Consider the following 15,370-nt stretch of genomic DNA (forward strand, 5'->3'; position numbering starts at 1 on the left):
TTCAATCTCTGCTCTTCCTGCTCCAGCCGCTCAGACAAGCGCCGGCGGGACTGCCTGCTCCCTCCTCCCCATGGCCGGCTGTGCTGCCGCGCAGGCCTCACCGCCCCACCGTACTCCCATCGCTGGCCTAGCCATCCCTCTACTCACCCACACCTACTGTTTTTCTCCGGTGACGGCAGATGAACCAGTAAACCCTCGTACAGTCGTACTCCCCTCCGCATGGGAAACAATTGCCGAGTCTTCCCTGCCTCCGCGTCGTTCCCTTCCTAGGCCTCGCCGTCGTCCACCGCCCTGGTGCTCTCGGCGTGGCCTGGTCAACATGGTCAACGACCGACATGCATCTGAAGTGGACTGTACGTGGAGAGGCTGACAGCCGGGTCCATGGTCGCATGCAAGGAAATGCCTCCTTATTACGCGCAAAATAATGATTCCTCCACCTGACATCTGGGACCCACCGAAAGGGCCTCTATATTTCGAGAAAAAACATTACCACCGCTGACAACTTAGACCAACCAGCTATATCTTCACACGCAAGGAAGTGCCTCCTTATTACGCACAAAAAAAATGAATACTCCCCCTGCTAGCTGGGACCCAGTATAGTGGCAGGCTGACTTGTGGGCCTACTAAGTTGACGGGGACGGAGTGCTTTGTCAACTTAGTCAATACTCTAGTGACCGTACGATGTCCATCCAACGGCCGTAGTGCTTCTTCAACCTCTGGTCTTCGTGCTCCAGCCGCCCAAAGCAACACCGGTCATGCCGCATGCTCCTGCCTCACGTGCCCGGCTATGATACCGCGGAGGCCTCACCGCCCCTACTACTCCCACCGTTGGCCAGGCCATCCCTCTACTCACCCACACCCCCTATTATTCTGCGGCGACGACATCCTCACACCGCAGACGAACCAATGAACCCTCGTACTCCTCTTTGCGTGGGCATCCACTGCTGTGTCTTCCCCGGCTCCGCATCGTCCCCTTCCTAGGCCTCGCCGTCGTCCACCGCCGTGGTGCTCTCGCAGCGGCGTGGTCAATGTGGTGAATGACCGACTTCCATCGGAAGAGTACTGTGCATGGAGAGGCTGACAGCTGGGTCCACAACGGTCGCAAGGAAGTGCCTCCTTATTACGTGGAAAATAATCATTCCTCCACCTGACAGCAGGGACCCATTGGACGGGCCACCGTATTTCGCGAAAAAACGTTCCCCCCTGACTGCTGGGACCCACCAGCTAGACCTTCACATGCAAGGAAGTGCGTCCGGGCAAAAAAAAAACAATTCGCTACCCTGACTGACCCACCAGCTACATCTTCGCATGCAAGGAAGTGCGTACGAAAGAAAAATGATTCATGCCCCTGACTGCTGGGACCCACCAGCTACATCTTGGCACGCAAGGAAGTGCCTGACAGTCGGGACCCACCTGGTCGAAGCGTACGTAGCGTTGTCATTTTGGTTGCGAATGTGTACGTACATATATACTGGTCGATGTAGATGCGCGCATGTGTCGTAGTAGAGGCGCGCATGTAGCATGTACACGTACGTGCAGCGGCCAGTGTGCAAGAAAGAAAATACGGCCACGTATGTGTACATACGAGCGGGGTCTCGAACGCCTACTCGTGCATACGTACGGCCAGGGCTCATGTACATGGCTGGGTCGGAACGGAGAAATAGCATCGTCGTCGTGTTCATGGGGAGCCAACTGGCTGGGTCGGAACGGAATGCGTCGTCGTGTTCATCGTGAGGGCTTGGACGGAACAGGCGATGGAAACGAGGCCTGGCATACCGTAGAACGGAGGAAACGTCCTTGTGTTCGACCGGCCATGTTCGAAACGGGTTCCTATTCATCGGGAGGGGTCTGGCATACCGCAAAACGAGGAAATGGACCTCCAATGGTCGAAACGAGGGTCTTGTTGATCGGGAGGGGTGTGGCGTACCGCAAAACAGATGAAATGGACTTGTGTTGGAGCGCTACGGTTGAAACGGGGGTCTTGTTCATCGGGAGGGGTGTGGCGTACCGCAAAACGGGACTCCACAGGATACTGTTCATCTCCACCGTCGACCTCCTCCAGCCTCCACGGGCTACCGTCGACCTCCTCCAGCCTCCACGGGCTCCTATTCATCCAGCCTCCACCGCGCGCAACTCCACCGGCTACTATTCAACCACCCCTCCACGGGCACCCCTCCACCGTCTACTGTTCAACCAGCCCTCCACGAGGGCGTCCTGTTCATCCAGCCCTCCACTCCATGGGGTCCTGTTCATCCAGCCCCAACCGACTCGATCGATCGAGGTCCTGTTCATCCAAAGGCAACGCCACCGCTCACTGTTCATCCAAGCCCCCTCCCCCCGCAACACTCACTATTCATCCAGAGAGGCAGCATCGATCGGCTTCAGTTAGCAGCAGTAGCAAAGGAATCGCTCGATCGGGTTCAGTTAACAGCCATCGATCGATCGCTCGGGTTCAGTAACACGTAGCCTGCAGTGCAATCACTCGGGTTCAGTTAGAGCCCAACGCCTCGCTCGGGTTCAGTTAGAGCTAACGCCTCGCACACACGCACGTACATGTACGAGAGAAACGCGCATCGCTCGGCCCCCGACCACCCACCGTAACCGGGAACTCCCCGAAATTTTCCTCGCCCTCGCTTCTACCACAGTTTTTTCTGTCATGGACGGCCCAAAGAATGTCATGCAGCTGCGTCTCCGGCCCGCCCAGGACGAACAGCCCGTTTTCTGTCATGATTTTTTGTCATAGAAGTAGGAGCCCACCACATCTATGATGATACTGGGTTTTGTCACAATTATCGTCATAGAAGTGTCATATGTATGACAGAAAAAAAATTCGTTCGGCCCAAAATGTCACGAATGTGTCTTTTTTTGTAGTGATGACTCTGAGCCGAATGATGGAAATAGCCACCCGGTATGCTAATGGCGAAGAGGAAGACCGACTCCGCAGTGGCAAGGGAAAACCAGTCGACCAAGACACCGGAGCTGGAAATTCCAGTCGGAAGCAAAAGCGTAAAGCTGAACCTATAGGTCCTGCTGAGGCTGCTGTCCTGAATGCACAAGGGAAATTTAAAGGAAACCCAAACCACCATGGAAACCCAAGAAGGTGAAGGATCAGTCAGACCAGGACATTCTGGATTTGCCATGTTACATTCACACGAAGAAAGACGAAGAGCGTAACTTGATTCAACCCAAACTTACCACTCAGCAGTGTCGACTCCTAATTCCGAGCTTCTAAGAGGACCAGCACAGTAAGAAAGAATCTGATAAGGAGGAGGAAAAAGAGGAGGAGGATGGTTACCGTAAGGTCAATTCTACCTTGATGTTTTTTGCTGGCGTAGAGAGCAAAAGTCAACTGAAAGTCATTAACAGAGAAGTGAATATGGTTGCTTCGGCCGCTACGGCGTACTAGAGGTGTCAAAGACTCCCATTACATTCGACCAGTCAGATCACCCAACGGACGTTGCCACTCCTGGGCGACAAGCATTAGTGGTCGACCCAGTCATTGGGGGCACCCAACTGACTAAAGTCCTTATGGATGGCGGCAGTGGATTGAACATTCTGTATGCTGAGACCCTCCAAGGGATGGTTATTCTGATGTCCAAACTCAGTGAGAGTAACATGCAGTTCCACGGTGTCATTCTCGGAAAAAAGGCAAAGTCACTCGGACAGATTGCTCTTGATGTGGTTTTCGGTGATTCCAAGAATTACTACAAGGAAAAGTTGATGTTTGAGGTGGTGGATTTCCATAGTGCTTATCATGCCATTCTGGGCAGGCCCGCACATGCTCGTTTCATGGCTCGACCATCTTACGTATATCTCAAGTTGAAGATGCCTGGTCCCAGAGGTGTGATCACAGTCACGGGAAATAGGCAGAGAGCAGAAGAGTGCCTTCAGAAAGGCTCGAAGATTGCTGATGAGTAGATGGCAACAATGGAGATGCAGGAATACAAGTAAAATGCATACCCGAGTGATTTGCTGCGGTCCAAGAAACCTGCCTTAGAGTCCGCATTTCAGTCGGCCGGTGAGACCAAGCCTGTTCATATCCACCCAAAAGACCCCACTACAACTCCGACTCACATCTCAACAACACTCGACATCAAATATGAAGCCGCACTCATCCAGTTCCTCCGTGAGAACTGGGACATCTTTGCATGGAAACCATCAGACATGCCAGGTGTACCCAGGGGGCTGGCTGAGCACCATTTGCGTGTCGACCCGAAAGCAAAATCAGTGAAAGAGCATCTCTAACGGTCCGCCGCGGAAAAAAGAAAGGCGATTGGTGAGGAAGTGGCTCGGCTCTTGGTAGCTGAGTTCATCCGTGAGATTTACCACTCCGAGTGGCTCGCCAATGTCGTCATGGTCCCTAAGAAAGATGATTCACTTCGTATGTATATCGACTTCAAGCATATTAAATGGGCCTGCCTGAAAGATCATTTTCCTCTCCCCTCACTACAAGAAATATGTCAACTTGTGACCTTGACTATTGGTCACTGAAAGGTCATTGTTTTTCATTTGCGACCTTTTTGTGACCAAAAACAGAAGGTCAAAAGCTGGCAGTCGTAAACTGAAATTAACGACCTTCTCTATGAGAAGGTCGTAGACATTTACGACCAAAATATGCCTACTGTTTTGTTTTGGTCACTAGCAACCTCCCCAGGCCATGTAGGCATCCGACGTGGCAATCTGATGTGGCACAAGAATCAGCCTGGTCCAATTCGATTTTCTACATGGGCCGAGCCCATTAATTCAACCCATTTGGTATATTTATTTCTTTTAATTTTTGTCTGCTACATGGGCCAAGCCCAACTGGTCAGCTCATCAATTTTTATGCACGTTTGGCCTTTCAAGAATATATGTACAATTTTGTGCAGCCCATTTCTGGTTTACATTCAGCCTTTTTATACATTCAAATATTAATTCAATCCTGGAGTTGGTCCAGTACTCTTTTCAGCCCATTCACATATTCATACATATGATCCACCTTTTTGACAAATTTTGCAAATAATTTCATATTTCAGCACTAAATATGTTTACATCACAGGCCATAAAGCCCTACAAAATAGTATCACTTGTTCCTATACAAAACTATCAAATGATACGTACAACAAAACAGAATACAGAAAATTTAGTTCAACAAAAATAGGTTTTCTTCCTCTTCCATCTTCCAGAACACACAACACTTGTGAAAATAAAGATGCCACAACAAAAATGGAATGATCAACCACTAGAAGCATATTGAATACAAGGGAAACAATCAAACTAAAGAAATGAAAGGCACGCACTGTGAAAATTTTGACAGCACGCATGTTTTTTATATTACCATAACAAACAGAAATGTAATCTGATTGCACAAGACACATGGCATTATCACACACCCGGACGAGCGAAGCATTAACTTGTGAGGATCAGACAAACAAAACATTCACGCTGATGATAAACTTATAAGCCCAGCCACCCTCAATCCTCAATACAACACTAAGTTTTACTACTCCTGGCAACCTAATACACTACAATCCAGAGGCGCCTCAATTCGACCACCGACCTCGGAGCATAACAGAATCATGACGTCCATTTGCATCCAGGGCTGAATTTGACCATGAAAATTGGCTATTAAGTAGTATACTCATGTGGTGAATTTTATGGAATACTTAATCTACTCTGCATCTACCAAAAGCAAATCTCCTTGAACAGGTTCTGATGCCAAACAATCCAAAGGCATCTAACTGAAAAAGGCAAAAGAATGGTGCTTCTGCTGCAGTGAATTGAAACCCAAAGCACCCCCAAACCGTAGCAGACTAAACTAGCTAGCTGTAGGAGAACTAAAACGCTAGGTGCAAGCAAGGAATGGAGGAATGGATGGTCACCGTTATTGAAGTTGATACTTCAGGAGCCCGCCGGCATGGTGGTTCAAGTGGTCGAGGAAGAAGAGGAGCATTACTGCATAATCATCATGAAACAATAGTGATTGAGTAAATCATAAAGTAGAATAACAAAATCATAATTAATTCCGTCAGTGATCATGTCGCGACACCACGCTGGCAACCTTAGTACAAAAATTTAGGCTTTGCACAAGTCTACACAACTACTGATCTTTTCTATAAAGGAAGCTGTGCATAGCACTAGTTCTCTGTGGTTAGCTGAAGACATTCCTCCAGCAGCTTATGCATGTAATGCTCAAGTTACTGGTTATCTGATGTGATCCATCTAAATGTTTGAAACAAGTTTAGCTTGCTGAGCTCAAAAGTATGGAACTGAAATGCAGAGACATATGCAATATTTTTTTTCCTTTCTCTTTTGTGAGGACATATGCTGTCAAAATATATAGTATACGAGGAACTCGACCAAATTCATGAAAATGATTTGTTCCAGATGATTTATATATCGCAAATAAGACATGAAGGCGCGTGTGTTTGCCCTGGTAAGAGCATCCCATGTTCCTCAACATAAAATAGGACTCCACACATGCACATGAAGGCCTGCAGTACAAGGGGGTTCGGAGGAGGTGGGAATCATACCTAGCAGTAGCGTGGCCAGACTCTACCCAGCAGCAGCAGTAGGCCTGGCCTGGCCTTGAGGTCCGGCGCGTCCACATGAGGGGCGACGGTATGAGTACCCCTCCTGATTCCTCAGCCGCCTTGTTAGGGCTTCGGGGTGGCAGGCCAGGCCGTCCCTTGTCGCTGGGCTCGTCGTCCACAGCCAGCTCTAGCCACTCCATGGTGCCGGGGCAGCGAATGAAGTGGCCATCGCGTCCATGGAACACCGCATCAAATGAATGATGACCGACTCCTAGAACAATCAGAGAATGAATGAATGAATGTGAAAGGCATAGCAGCATCATTAGTACAACAAGCTGCATTATCCTACTATTACTAGTACAACAAGATGCAGGTTGGCATAGTTAATGAAGAAATATTATTCATTATCCTGCTACAACTAGTTCAACAATGTATGTAGTAACACCAGACAAATTAGACCTAAAGAATTATTATTCATTCAAGAGACTACAAATTATACATACATGCCCAAATTCTAGTGCCCACATGCCTCAATGCAGTAAGCAATAAGCATGATACATAGTAAAATTTTGACACAACCAGAACTGATCACTCACTCCTTCAATGACCCACACTAACTTTTTTTACACAACCAGGCAACCAACTCCAGGAACAGTTTACAGCTACAGAGTGAACAACAGTTTAATAGTTGAACAGTACAAAGAGAACATAAGTGAACATAATGGGGGAACAGAAGTGAACAGAATGAGAGAACAGAAGTGGACATAATGCAAAGTACAACCATGGTACTTATATTTTATTACATTTTTAGTTATAAACCAATTATGGGATCAGATGATGTTGCATCATGGATAGGCTCTTCAGAGACAAGGAAATAGAGCAAAGGAATGATAATCACCTTAAGCTCCTCAAGGGTAAAGCCCCTGCTAGCCATGGCCTTCATGTTGTACTTGCGGGTCTGGCATTGCATGATGGGGCGAATAGGTCCAGAGGTAGGGCGGGGGAAGATCTTCACAGCCTTCTTCTGGCGAGCTGCATACGGAAAGAACAAATTGTAAGATGACAGTGAGTCAAACCAGCACCACAATAACACAAACATGTTGTCAGCGGATTGGATGGTAACTTATCAGTAAATCAACAAAGAAACTAATGATATACATCTGATCTGCCCTGCAATAGCAGACATGTAGTTTAACTCCTTATGTGTAAATACATAAGGCAGTGCAAGTGTTGTTCACATGTTAGTGCTGGATTCAACTTATAAATATAGAGAGACATGGCAATACGCATGGGTACCAGAGACATCTAGCCTAGCATCAAACTCGGATTCATGGTATATGTACTAAAAGAAACTAACTGACCAAGTGGCTTAACAGATATCCTAGATGGCATTCTACAGTAGTGTATCATCCCGTCACACTCAATTTTATAGTACAGAAGTAAACTGCATCTTGGACCGAAAACAGTACCTGGAGAAAGTCATATAGGTCATTGTTGACCCCTGCCTCGTCGTGACGGGTATCACGGTCGTTGGAGCTGTAGCTGAACCCAGTCCCGGTCGGCTGATCAACAAATATGATGTTCGAGATCTGCAGGTAGCAAGTAGCATCAGCATAATAGGAGGCAGACCAAACCATAGACCACTCTCAGTCCAGTGGGTTAGTCTCTACTCCTAATGGACGAATTGGTTGAATAGTCCCCCCCACTTTCAACCGGTTTATTTTCAACCGGTTTTTTTCCATCAAATGGCCCCCACCCCCACGCCCACCCACCGAAACGCGCCCAGCGAACCGGGGAGAGATCCGTTGATTTGGCTAAGGTAGGAAAGAATCTATTATTTGTTTGCTAAAGCAAATTGCATTAATGGAAGAGATCCGTTGATTTGGCTAAGGTAGGAAAGAATCTATTCTTTGTTTCCTAAAGAAAAATTGCATTAATGAGAGAGATCAGTTGATTTGGCTAAGGTAGGAAAGAATATATTATTTGTTTCCTAAAGCAAATTGCATTAATGGGAGAGATCCGTTGATTTGACTAAGGTAGGAAAGAATCTATTATTTGTTTGCTAAAGAAAATTGCATTAATGGAAGAGATCCGTTGATTTGGCTAAGGTAGGAAAGAATCTATTCTTTGTTTCCTAAAGAAAAATTGCATTAATGAGAGAGATCCATTGATTTGGCTAAGGTAGGAAAGAATATATTATTTGTTTCCTAAAGCAAATTGCATTAATGGGAGAGATCCATTGATTTGGCTAAGGTAGGAAAGAATCTATTATTTGTTTCCTAAAGAAAATTGCATTAATGGGAGAGATCCGTTGATTTGACTAAGGTAGGAAAGAATCTATTATTTGTTTCCTAAAGCAAATTGCATTAATGGGAGAGATCCGTTGATTTGGCTAAGGTAGGAAAGAATCTATTATTTGTTTGCTAAAGCAAATTGCATTAATGGAAGAGATCCGTTGATTTGGCTAAGGTAGGAAAGAATCTATTCTTTGTTTCCTAAAGAAAAATTGCATTAATGAGAGAGATCCGTTGATTTGGCTAAGGTAGGTAAGAATCTATTATTTGTTTCCTAAAGCAAATTGCATTAATGGGAGAGATCCGTTGACTTGGCTAAGGTAGGAAAGAATCTATTATTTGTTTGCTAAAGCAAATTGCATTAAAGAAAGAGATCCGTTGATTTAGCTAAGGTAGGAAAGTATCTATTATTTATTTCCTAAAGAAAATTGCATTAATGAGAGAGATCCGTTGATTTGGCTAAGGTAGGAAAGAATCTATTATTTGTTTCCTAAAGCAAATTGTATTAATGGGAGAGATCCGTTGATTTGGCTAAGGTAGGAAAGAATCTATTATTTGTTTGCTAAAGGAAATTGCATTAATGAAAGAGATCTGTTGATTTGGCTAAGGTAGGAAAGAATCTATTATTTGTTTCCTAAAGAAAATTGCATTAATGAGAGAGATTTGTTGATTTGGCTAAGGTAGGCGGTTTTTGCGGTTCTTGGCGGCTCAGTGTGAGGTGGGGCGAGGTACAAAAAAATATCATGGAAGGTGAGACGGAAAAAAACCTGGGAGGTGGGAGTTGTCCCTGGTTAACCTACGAAATTTCATAGATTTTTTTAGGACGAAAAAAAACCAGTGGAGGTGGGACGAAAATTGGCCGGCGGAGACTACCACCTCCCACTACTGACTTTTTTTCGTCCGGTTTTATTTCATCCCACCTCCCACTACTGACTTTTTTCTTAATTAATAACTCCACCCTCCTGCTGGTTTTTTTCTAATCTAATTCAATCTATTGATCCTTCCTTAGTCACAATGCACTTACATGTAGCCCCGACAGATCGGTTTCCATATGAAATAAAACACAATCATCAATCAATCCTTGGTTCTCTTTTATAGGACTTGTTGCCATACATGAACCATACGATAACTTCCATATACAAAATAAAGGGAAACACAATCAGGTTTCCTTCCTTTCCAAAGTTCTAGCCACCGACCCCCTCCCCAGACCGCGTTCTTTTTCCCATGCCACCATCGACAATCTGCTCTCCCATTTCCTCGTCCTCCCCACGTTGTGAAGTTCCAACGCACAACTACACAAACACCAGTGACATAGAAAACCACCGCCTCCTCCTCCGCGCCACCGCCTACTCTATTTTTCCCCTCTGTGTGGCGACCTGAATGGAAGGCGGTGGATCTGGGATGCGCCTGGTTCCACAAGACGTCAGGCGTAAGGAAGGATGGAAAACCACCGGCTGGATGGCCAAGGGTGGCCCATTGAAGGTTTGAAACCTCCTATGGCGTAATTTTGTGCAACCTGCATGAAGATTGTAGGAGCTATCCATGTGGTCGTTCCATCGGCAACAAGTACGTATTGGATAGCACATAATTTGAAATTCTTGACGGAGTTGACTGACCATGACTTTGACTCTCACAATGTTGCATGTTCTTCGGAGTTGACTGGTGGCGTTTTTAGGTTATTACTACCATGAAGATGAGAGGAACATCGAGAAAAATCCTTTCCCTAAAAAATGGATGGGAGGAATATCTTGGTCTATGATTTCATGATGAATAGGACCCTGAGAAAGCAGTGGATGATGCCCCGTTGATTCTCTTTGAATTCGGCTACTGTGGGAATGTGTATAGTCAGGCTTGGAGTGAGCGCTCCATGCATGTGTGTCAGTGGCACTCAGAGATTGGTTGTGCCGCTCTTGTGAGGGTGTGTGGGAGTGGTGTGCTCGAGACACGCCAATCTCGTGAGCAGGTGCGGAGATGAGTTGCACAAGAGAAACATTGGTGGGATGAACCCAAACCTTTATTTTTTTTCTAATATGAATTATCCTTCCTTCTTAGAAAAACATGTTTTGAGTAAAGTTATCTTTACTATAGACATATATTGACAATTAATCAAGTATCAACATCATTGCATGCTTATTGCGTGGAATGTGTGTCCCAATGTTGACAGAAGGTATAAAAAGATTGTCTTGGAATTATTATTTTCTTGGGAAGATATTACCCTGAATTCTCATTTCTCATCAGAAATTTAGTATCCATTTTCGTTGATCTTATTTGCAACATGTACAAGTCAGTAATAATCTAAGGGGGTGCCCTACCGGAGAAGATTATGATAGTTGGACAAGAAACTTGGTACTGTCGTGCAAGGTAGAGGTAGGAGAAATAGGAGATAAAAGCATGCATGGTGGGAGAAGGAAGTCGAGTGTCGCGTGGTAGCTCAGACATGGAGTGTGGAAGAAAGACAATGACGAGATGTATGTACCTACTAGATCATGACCATGAGATATCATCCCATAAAAATGGCCTTTGACTCTCATGTCACATGAATTTTCTCTTTGTATATATATATTTGTTAGTCCGTGGCAACGCACGGACACTTAGCTAGTAATAATATAGTTGACATAATGCAGGAGCTGACTGTCTGTCTGCAACCCAAAGACCACAAACTGACCTCCTCGCCACCATCAATTTAACCACGGATATATACAATTACTATTTTCTGAACCACTAGTCAAGCAACGAAAATATACTTCAGTTCAGACTTCAGAGTAGTTGCTTTCACCCAGAAATAGGCGACAGTTTTAGACTTTCATTTCAAAAATTCAGGTGAGTAATTTTTTAGCGGTTACATGCAAAGTAAGCAAAGCAATCGGTTTCTTTCTTCCTTTCTTGACGAAAAGGTATAGCTTCGTTGCTTGTGCCCAAACAACTACTGAACGACATGATTGTGCATCATACATGCATACATTATCGATAGGAAATTCTCCAACAAATTGTCCAACGACTTGGGTACATATCTGGGGAGTTGGCGAACCTGTAGGAGACGTCTTTGGTGGAGTAGCAGCTGTCCAGGTCGATGAAGCAGAGGAGTGCCGGCGTTTGTCGGCACCGTCCTCGACCCGCTGCGCTCGTCCCGGACCGGCAACTACATGGTGCGGCGCGCTGCTCCCGTATCCTACGGGAGGAGCCTCCCAGGTCGCGGATCTGGCGGCCCTCGTCGCTGGCCGGCGCTGGATCCATCGGAGAACGAAACCCTAACAATAGGAGACGACCGCGCTTGGCCGCTGGAGGATGCGCGCGCCGGATCTCATCGGACAGGAGGGAAGAGCGGAGCGTTGGGGTCACGTTGGTGTCATGGGTGCCGTCGATTCCCGCCGGAGGTTGCTGGGATTGGGCGCTGTTGGTGGCGGCGGCGAGAGAGATGGGGACGAGGGATGACTGCGGGAGAGAGATGGGGACGAGGGGAGGAGTGCGAGGCTGTGGGCCGGGCTTCGTGGGGTGAGAGGGTAGGATGTTTTTTTGGGCTTTGTGGGGTGAGAGGGTAGGATGTTTTTTTGAGACAAAGAGGGGGTGAGGAGAAAGGACAGCCATCGAATCCTGGAGCATCTGATGGCGTTTGAGGCACGATCCGCGTGACATGCCCATGGACCAATCACAACCGAGTACACGTTATGACCATTTACAATTGGTCATCATCAACTAAAAATAAGGTGTTGAATCATCAAAACAATTTTATGATATGAGAAAATCAAAAATTAATAAAAACATTCTTATTGTGTCATCAAATGTGACCTCGTTTTTAGGAAAACTAACAACCTTTGAATTGGAATAACACAAATATCTTTAAAAAAAGTGTTATGAGAAATGAGTTTTTAGGGGGGAAAATCATTTTCTATTTTCGAAGTGCCAAAAATGTTTTTTTGAAGAATCTACCAAATATTTGTTTCAAAATGGCACCACTCCATTCTACAAAACTATAAGACATCATTTTATGTACAGTTGACCAAATCTTAACATGTAAAATGTTTTTGATCCACCTCTTATCAAAAAGACAAATTATGTTTCAAAAAAGAATCTTCTACTTTTTCATGTGAAAAATTCAAAAAAATGATCTCATATTGTGCACAAGGGTGCGTCTTGGAATGGCAAACAATGTTGTCTAAGCAAGTTTTCATCTTCTTTGGATGAAAAAATCATTTTCATTTTTCGAGTGCCCAAAATGAGTTTTTTTTGTGAAGGACCTACTATATATTTATACTAAAATTGGACCAAACCAAATTTCCAAAATACTAGGACATATTTAATGTACAATTGAACAAGCAGTTGTGTGTCAAAAATTTTGATCCACCTTTCATGAAGAAGATAAATTTCTACCGATTCAGCAGGAACCAAGACAAATTTGAACTGTAGCTACCTCGTAGCTTGCTCTTTTTTTTCAAAAATCATTTCTAGGTACATAAGTATCTATTTAATCAGAGAAACACCAAAAAAATTCCCAGATTCAACCACTAGCTAGGAATGGTCATGCCCGCCGTTTTGACTGCATTTTGAAACGGGCATAAAAAAATAAAAAAAGTCAAAAAATTGGAAAACCTTTGCATTGTGCCATCATATGTGACCAAGTTTCCAGGAAAAATAATAAACTTGTAATACGGCAATTATTTTAAAATAGTGTTCTCAGAAATGAGCTATCATGCGTGAATATTCATGGCTTTCAAGCCAAATGATCAATCTTATGGCCACATTCATGGCATAGTTTCTTCAAATGATCTCATATTGTGCACAATGGTGCATCTTGGAATTCCAAACAATGTTGCCTAAGGGAGTTTTCATTTTCTTTGCACGCGAAATGAGGTTTTTTTGTGAAGGAACTACCAAATAATTATTGCAAAAATGGACCAAATAAATTTTATAAAATACCAGGCCATGTTTAATGCACAATTGACAAAATGGTTGGGTGTAAAAAGTTTTGATCCACCTCTGGTGAAAAAGACAAATTCCCGCCGATTCAGTAGGAAGCGGGTCAAATTTGAACTGCAGCTGCCTCATAGTTTGCTATTTATTTTTTTCAAAAATCATTTCTAGGTACATAAGTATCTATTTAATCAGAGAAACACCAAAAAAATTCCAAGTTTCAACCACTAGCTAGGAACGGTCATCCCGCCGTTTTGACTGCATTTTGAAAGGGGCATAAAAAAATAAAAAAAAACCAAAAAATTGGAAAACCTTCGCATTGTGCCATCATATGTGACCAAGTTTCTAGGAAAAATAATAAACTTTTAATACGACAATTATTTTAAAAAAGTGTTCTCAGAAATGAGCTATCATGCGTGAAGATTCATGGCTTTCAAGCCAAATGATCTATCTTATGGCCACATTCATGGCATAGTTTGTTCAAATGATCTCATATTGTGCACAATGGTGCATCTTGGAATTCCAAACAATGTTGCCTAAGGGAGTTTTCATTTTCTTTGCACGGAAAATTTATTTTCCATTTTTCGAGTGCCCGAAATGAGGTTTTTTTGTGAAGGAACTACCAAATAATTGTTGCAAAAATGGACCAAATCAATTTTATAAAATACTAGGCCATGTTTAATGCACAACTGAGGAAATGGTTGGGTGTAAAAAGTTTTGATCCACCTCTGGTGAAAAAGACAAATTCCCGCCAATTCAGTAGGAAGCGGGTCAAATTTGAACTGCAGCTACCTCATAGTTTGCTCTTTATTTTTTTTAAAAAAATCATTTATAGGTACATAAGTATCTATTTTATCATAGAAACAACAAAAGTTTTCCAAGATTCAACCACTAGCTAGGAATGGTCAAGCCCGCCATTTTGACCGCATTTTGAAACGGGCATAAAAATTCAAAAAAAATCAAAAAATTGGAAAACCTTCGCATTGTGTCATTATGTGTGACCAAGTTTCCAGGAAAAATAAAAACTTGTAATACGGAAATAATTTTTAAAAAGTGTTCTAAAAAATGAGCTATCATGTGTGAAGATTCATGGCTTTCAAGCCAAATGATCAATCTTATGGCCACATTCATGGCATAGTTTGTTCAAATGATCTCATATTGTGCACAAGGGTGCATCTTGGAATTCCAAACAATGTTGCTTAAGGGAGTTTTCATTTTCTTTGCACGGAAAATTCATTTTCCATTTTTCGAGTGCCCGAAATGAGGTTTTTTTGTGAAGGAACTACCAAATAATTGTTGCAAAAATGGACCAAATCAATTTTATAAAATATTAGGCCATGTTTAATGCACAATGAAAAAATGGTTAGGTGTAAAAAGTTTTGATCCACCTCTGGTGAAAAAGGCAAACTCCCGCCGATTCAGCAGGAAGTGGGTCAAATTTGAACTGCAGCTGCCTCATAGTTTGCTATTTTTTGTTCCAAAAATCATTTCTAGTTACAGAAGTACCTATTTAATCATAAATACATGGTTTGTTGGTGATACGTCGAGGTTCGGATGGTGGCCAAGGGCCCCAACTCTAGAGCGCATAAACTCGGATGCCCGCAACGTGGTCACCGCGTGACTGTGGCGTTGCCATGTGTTCTAGGCGGCCTAGGC

The sequence above is a fragment of the Triticum aestivum genome, chromosome 3B (genome assembly GCF_018294505.1).
Source record: "Triticum aestivum cultivar Chinese Spring chromosome 3B, IWGSC CS RefSeq v2.1, whole genome shotgun sequence".
NCBI lineage: Eukaryota > Viridiplantae > Streptophyta > Magnoliopsida > Poales > Poaceae > Triticum > Triticum aestivum.